Genomic DNA, 6,557 nt, shown 5'->3' with positions numbered 1-6,557 from the left:
TTCATCATCCAGTAACATTAATTCTACCTCTCCCTGGTAGCAAAGTCTTAGAAAGTCATGACCACAATATATGTGTATTTTCCTTCTTTTTTTTCTTTCATTTTTTCCCACTCAAATCTGACATTTCATGACATGACCCTTCCCTGTTCGTTGTGACCAACACACAGCCATGGGCTCCCCATTGTACTACCCTTGCTTGTCTCTAATTAGGAGCAAGTATGGAGGCACAGCAGCTCCTACCTTCCACTCTTACTGAAATCAACTTGCATCCCTACCCATTTCAGATTGACAGTTATTCATGGTCAGGAATTTGCAGATTTACAATTCAATGACGATAGTCTTGTGAGGCTCAATTTAACAACAGAGAGAAACAATTTATAAAGTTTAAGAGACCTTCTTATTAAAAGCTTTCTTTAAATTGATTTAAAATGCTTCCTATGCTACATAAAATGGTTTTACAGGCACTGAAGAAAAATTGAGTTTAGTGTCCAACTATTCTTTTTTGAAAGTCAGTACTGAGGAAAAAAAAGGAACTTTCTACTGCCTGCCTCTGTTAGAGAAGGGACTCAAAGCCACATGAAAGGAAAATATAAAATTCTTTAAAATAAAGACGATCTATGCAGTGTTTTCCTGCTTTACTGCTAGACTGGTTCCCTTCCAAATCTTAGATTTCACAGTCAAGTCCCAGGGTGAGAAGTGCTTCTAAACATCTGCCCTTTCAGACCACTGTGGAGACTGGGAAGGACACAGCTCTGAGCGTGAAGTCTGCAGCAATGAGTTTTTCTTTGTATAACAGGTGAAGTCTGGAGTATGTCAGGTGTGTCTAGAAGTTTTAAGAATACGGCTTCTCCTATCTCTGCTAATCAAGCATTCAGGAAAAAGTCACCTTCTCAGAATTTAAGACTCATAACTGTTTAAAACCTTAGCAAATACCACAGTGTGTGTATACTATAAATGTCAGATATATTTTTTCTGGGAAGATTAGATTTTTACAAGAGAGAGTGAAGAATATCAATCAGCTGTAGCCCAGTGACCCTTTACTCCTGAAGCTTAATAGTGGATGTGTGTACAGCTTTTGATCAATGGCAGAGTGGAAGGCTTCAGGAAAGATAATCTCTCTGAACTACAGAAAGCGCTTTAGGAGTCTAGAGCCTCCATCCCTTTTTATTTGCCTTTGAAGCCATAATAAATTTGACTTCATTGTGTTAAAAATGAAAATTATCTCATTGCAAACGTGTTTATTTGTGTTTTATTGGCTCTTGGGCATCTTAAAATGTTTACTGTAGTCAGAATTTCTTAGTAAGACTTGAAGTTTTCTTTAGTTTTCATCTTTCATTCAATAGGTATCGGTCTTCTCTCTGTGTGATCTCTGCTATTTTTTAGATTGCCTTTAAAAAATGTGTCCTTGGCCAGTTTGAGTTCCCTTCTCTGTTTCAATGTTGTTTCTCTGCCACATCTTGCATGTAGTGTTTGTGAATACTCTCACTAGTGTAAACAGCTTCTTCAAGACTGATTTATGAGTTTTAGTGGGATTATAACATACGTTCTCCCAAATGATGTATATATAACCTCAATATAATAAAGCAGAAAAAAATGTTAATGCTGCACTACCCAGCAAAATATTGTCTCCTGTAATCCTAGCAGAGCTTTGAGGACCATCTAACCAAATGCGAGAGGGCAGGAAGGGGTTGAAGTTGGACAGATGTTTGATTTACAACTGCTTTTATCTATGTCAGATTTCTCTTTTAAGCTCCTGAGACCAAACAGAGCTTGCTTTATTTTGTATACTAACTTTAACAGTGCTACAAGTTTACCTGTGCTTAATTGCTTGACCAACACCAAATTCATGTAAGTATTCTCTCGTCATAGAAGAGGGTGTTTTCCATTTTATATATATTTTTTATAGCTCTAAAGGAAAATCCCAAGCTCATGATGTAAATTTAAACACACTTAAAAGTGTATAAAAGGAACCATTTGTCTCAAGCTTTTTTTTTGAGAAGCAAGGAAGGTACTTGCCTTGCAGAGAAGACTCATTGATACATGGATTGACACTGCAGGTTAATATTGTTAAATTTTGGTCCTTTCTATTCAAACTGCATTTTTATCTGTCCTCAGATAAAAAATGGAAATCGATTCAAGAGTGAAATCAACAAATGTTTGAAGGAATTAACAGTATGCTGCTAAAAAGAACACAAAAGGAACAACTTGTTCTACTAGTACGAATTAGGTGTAAGTAGATAGTACCCCAATAATATTGGGGTATAATATTATAGATTTCTGTGCCTTTAGTATAAATAGATACTAGTGATCTGACTATCCTTTGCAGAGTTCAGATAAAATGGTGTGGAAACATGGAAGTCTGTAAAAATGATAATGTGATAATTCAAAGCATCTGTGACTGAAGATGAGTAAACAGCAGTAAAATGGCTTAGACATGGGCTGCCAAGCAGATCTGATGCCAAGCTAAAAGACAGGAGGAAACACCTCCAAAATATAACATCTTTTTTTTTTTTTTTTTTCCAAAGGGACTCAAATGTTCTAATTACAGACATACTTCTGCAAGTCTGACAGCACATTATAATTTAGGCAAGTAAGAAATGTCATTGAAGTAAAAAATCATGGACTGGCTAACCTAGGACTCACTTAACTCACTTTTACAAGAGGAACAGGGATGAACTGTAAGTCTAATTTACATGAATTTATCCAAAATCAGTCCTGTCTAACTAAAAACATCTTTTACAGTATTATCTGTAACTTTGATAAAAGTAACACTGATACAATGTAATTAGACCTCTGAAAAACGCCTAACTCAATTCTACATAAATTCTATATTAAGAGACTAGAAAGCTATAAAATACTGAGTAAAATTAACCCTCCCTGAAGAAAAAAAAAAAAAAAAAAGATAACTCATAACATCATGGAGAAAGCATCACTGTGTAGGAATGTCTAATTTTGGATTGCAAAAATATGTGTTTGTCTGCTGCCACATAAACCACTGCTACAGCGTGTATTTTACTTTAGCCCTAACTGAAGCAATGTAAGAACAGAGTCAGTATTTTAACAAGAGAGTGTCACCCCCCTTGAGTGCTTGCAGCCCAGAAGGCCAACTGCATCCTGGGCTGCATCAAAAGAGGTGTGACCAGCAGGTGGAGGGAGGGGATTGTCCCCTTTTGCTCTGCCCTTGTGAGGGCCCCACCTGGAGTGCTGCATCCAGGTTTGGGACACCCAGCAAAAGAATGATGTGGGGCTGTTAGAGCAAGGAGGGCTACAAAGATGATCATAGGGCTGGAGCATCTCTCCTGTGAAGAAAGGTTGAGAGAGCTGGGGATGTTCAGACTGGAGAAGAGAAGGCTCCAGGGAGACCTTATTGTGGCCTTTCAGTACTTAAAGGGGGCTTATAAAAAGATGGAGAAGAACTCTTTACTCAGGTAGAAAATGATAGGACAAGGGGGAATGGTCTTAAACTAAAAGAAGATAGTTTTAGACTAGACATAATGTGGAAATTCTTCACCGTAAGAGTAGTGAGGCACTGGAATAGGTTGCCCAGAGAAGCTGTGGATACCGCAACCCTGGAGGTGTTCAAGGCCAGACTGGATGGGGCCTTGACCAACCTGATCTAGTGGTGGCATCCCTGCCTATGGCAGGGGGGTTGGAGTCAGATGATCTTTAAGGTCCCTTCCAACTGGAACCATTCTATGATTCTATGATCCCAGGAAGCTGCAACTCCAGAAAGGACTTGGGAAGCACAGTAGGTAAAAAGATGACATCAGTTCCCTATTTAAGAGGAGATGTGCTCTTCCTGATGGGATTAACAGAGAAATCTTAATTGAGCACTTATATCACCCACTACTAGTGCTCTACGATTACATTAAATTAGGTGCCAATACTTACAGATGAAAGTTGAAAAATCAAGGAGAAAATTAAAAAGCCATCAAAAAAACAATAAAGTTGTAAAGCTTATTTCAAGAAGTTATGATAAAACATTTTCTCAAGGATGTTACATGCGGGTCTGACAAAATATTTCTTTCCCCTTGACTTTCTTACAGACATACTTGTTAATATGTGCTTTCACAATACTAAATGTGCTTTGTTTCATTTGCAGAACTTTCTCATCTTAAAGCATAAAAAATCCCTCCACGTACTGACATTTTTTGTTTGCTTGTTTCACCTCCTATTGTTATTACCTTCTGGAAAAACAAGAATGGTCAGAGAGAGCAGGTGAGGTGATGGTTTCTATGCTGTCAAGAGATGGTGAGCAAAGACAAGGAAAAGAGGGGAAGATGTGTCAACTCTGATAAGAGTGAACAGAGTTGGACAGAACTTCTGGGACTGCTTAGATGCTGCTTTGCACATCCTGCAGCTGCTCTGGATGGACATAATCTGGCATCAGCAAATCAACCAAATTTTTGTTTTACTCTCAGCACATTTTTTCTTTTAAGATTTTTTTTTTATATATATTTACTGTGCAAAATCTAAATTGAATCTCATCCTCAGCTGTTTGTTTCTTCTCTCTGTTGAAACTTGTTTCTGATACACTTTTATTATTGTGTGATGTTTATTGTAGAATGTTTATTGTATGATGACATGGAAAAATATTAGACATACATGTTCACACAAATGTACTAATAAAAGCTATATAGATTTCCAATAAGTGATTATGGGTTTCTTCTTAGCGGTTTTTCAACATTGGCCTTAAAACATTTTTATTCCTTGGTTCAATTTTTAAAAGAGGGTCTGATCTCCTCCAGCTGTAAATTAGAAAACTAACCACACTGACTTATATTGTTGTAAAACTGTTCTAATTTTAGTTTAATAGCATGCACATTTGCTTTCACTAATTTAATTCATTTTGATTGTGTGTAATGAGCAATAGTGTGCAATGCTTTGCTGCTGCATTTTGTGTGAGTAACACAGGCTCTGATTCCACGCTTATTAATGTGCAAAAGTAGTCCACCTGATGACACAAAAAATTTTCTGTTAGGTATGAGCCCATGGCTTCATTCCTGTCAGTCATGCAGGAATGCCAGTAACAACATGATGCTTGTGGGACAGCAGGCAATAGGTGCTGGAAGAAAGTGTTTGCTAAGCAATCATTTTGTCAAAACTTTTCGAATGTGTTCTGAACAAATATAGAGTGAGTTCATTCTGATTTAGCACTTAATTTGGGCTGCTTTGGTCAGTGCTTTATGACTTTTGTCAAGTAATGGCTTTGTTAAAACATTCTAATGCAATCACAAGTGATCATCTGCTTTCAGTCTTAGGCATGGCCACAGCCTGAGGAAAATCAAGCTGACTTTTCAGTAATGGTATTTTTTCATGTATTTAAGAACTAACTGCTTAGGGTTCATTAGGCCTTTTACCAAGAGTATTCAGCATTTTTGTTTTAAAGAGGAAGCATTGACCAGAGGAGGCTATTTGTATCATATTGCTGTCATTTTCTGGAAAAGTATATGGTGTGTTTTGGGAGAGATGGATGGAAATTGGCAGCAGGGAGTAGGAGTTTCTGGGGAAGAAAAGAAACTGGCAAAAAGGAAAAAAACAGCAAAAGACATTTTTGGGCGTACTGAAGAGATGACTGCATGTTGAAAAGGCAGGCTGATGAAAGTCTTCTCTGTTAAGAAGTTGGAGGAGGTCTGAGCAATGATTCTTGCAGGAGAGATTTCAAGAGGTCACAAAGACCAAGCACCACAAAGCAAACAGGCTGCAGTTTACAGAAACCAAAGACCACACCGTGCAGCCTGTTGATGTCCGTGCTCCTCACCCGATTAGAAATGCCAGGAACAGAATGTAACTGTCTAGAAGACCTTACACAAAACAGTGTTTCTCTTTTATTGAGGGGTAAGATATACTGGACATTGCAGGAGAAAAAGGATGGAGGTTGAGTATGTGCACACCTTTGTTTACTTTGCACTAACATTTGTATCATGACAGAATGCACTCTGTATAAAGTTTAGAGGTTTCCAATCACAAAAAGTGATCTGCTGATGTACTGTTCTGTACTGCATTATGCCTAAAAAACGGAAAACTCAACTGAAAGCTTGAATTGTTGTGAGAACTTGAAAACTTGCAGTATACTTCTAATCTGCAGATTTGATATGCCTATTTCAAATTTCTAAAAGATTCTGAGTAACTTTTCAGTATTACAGTGTCATTCCTTCTAATATGCAAAGTGGATTTGTATGACTTTTGCTTTATTTAGATTACATTGCACCCTTTTTTATTTTTTATTTTTTATTTTTTTTATTTTTTATTTTTTTTTTATTTTTTATTTTTCGTAATGGAATTATTTCATGCTTTGGATTTGCGAAAAGGTGAAAAATTGCATCTTGTAATTTCTGGTTTGTTAATTCCAGTTGTTTCTTGTGGACCAGTGTGCTGCTCTCTGGAGAGTTTTCCCTTTCTGCATTGGCACTTTCTCCTGGGTTCTTCACACCATTACTTCTGGCTCATAGACACTGATGAGCCAGAAAAGTGCTTGGCAGCTGTTGCTTTATGTGACTTGACCTTCACTTTGTTCCAGAGAGGGTCTTAAAAGTGATGGGGAGTAGAGACTTTTT

The 6,557-nt window shown here is 37.3% G+C and overlaps 1 long non-coding RNA gene across 1 annotated transcript; it reads left to right on the top strand.

The window, feature by feature from the left end:
• Window positions 1-1,419: 1,419 nt before the first annotated feature.
• LOC121062089 lies at window positions 1,420-4,545 on the top strand. Its single transcript, XR_005815403.1, has 3 exons — window positions 1,420-2,229; window positions 2,526-2,678; window positions 4,103-4,545. It is a non-coding gene; the product is annotated as an uncharacterized LOC121062089 (long non-coding RNA).
• The last annotated feature ends 2,012 nt before the right edge of the window (window positions 4,546-6,557 follow it).

The sequence above is a fragment of the Cygnus olor genome, chromosome Z, assembly GCF_009769625.2.
Source record: "Cygnus olor isolate bCygOlo1 chromosome Z, bCygOlo1.pri.v2, whole genome shotgun sequence".
In the NCBI taxonomy this organism is placed as follows: Eukaryota; Metazoa; Chordata; class Aves; order Anseriformes; family Anatidae; genus Cygnus; species Cygnus olor.
The sequence above is the reverse complement of the archived record's forward strand: the minus strand, read 5'-3'. Positions and strand labels throughout refer to the sequence as shown.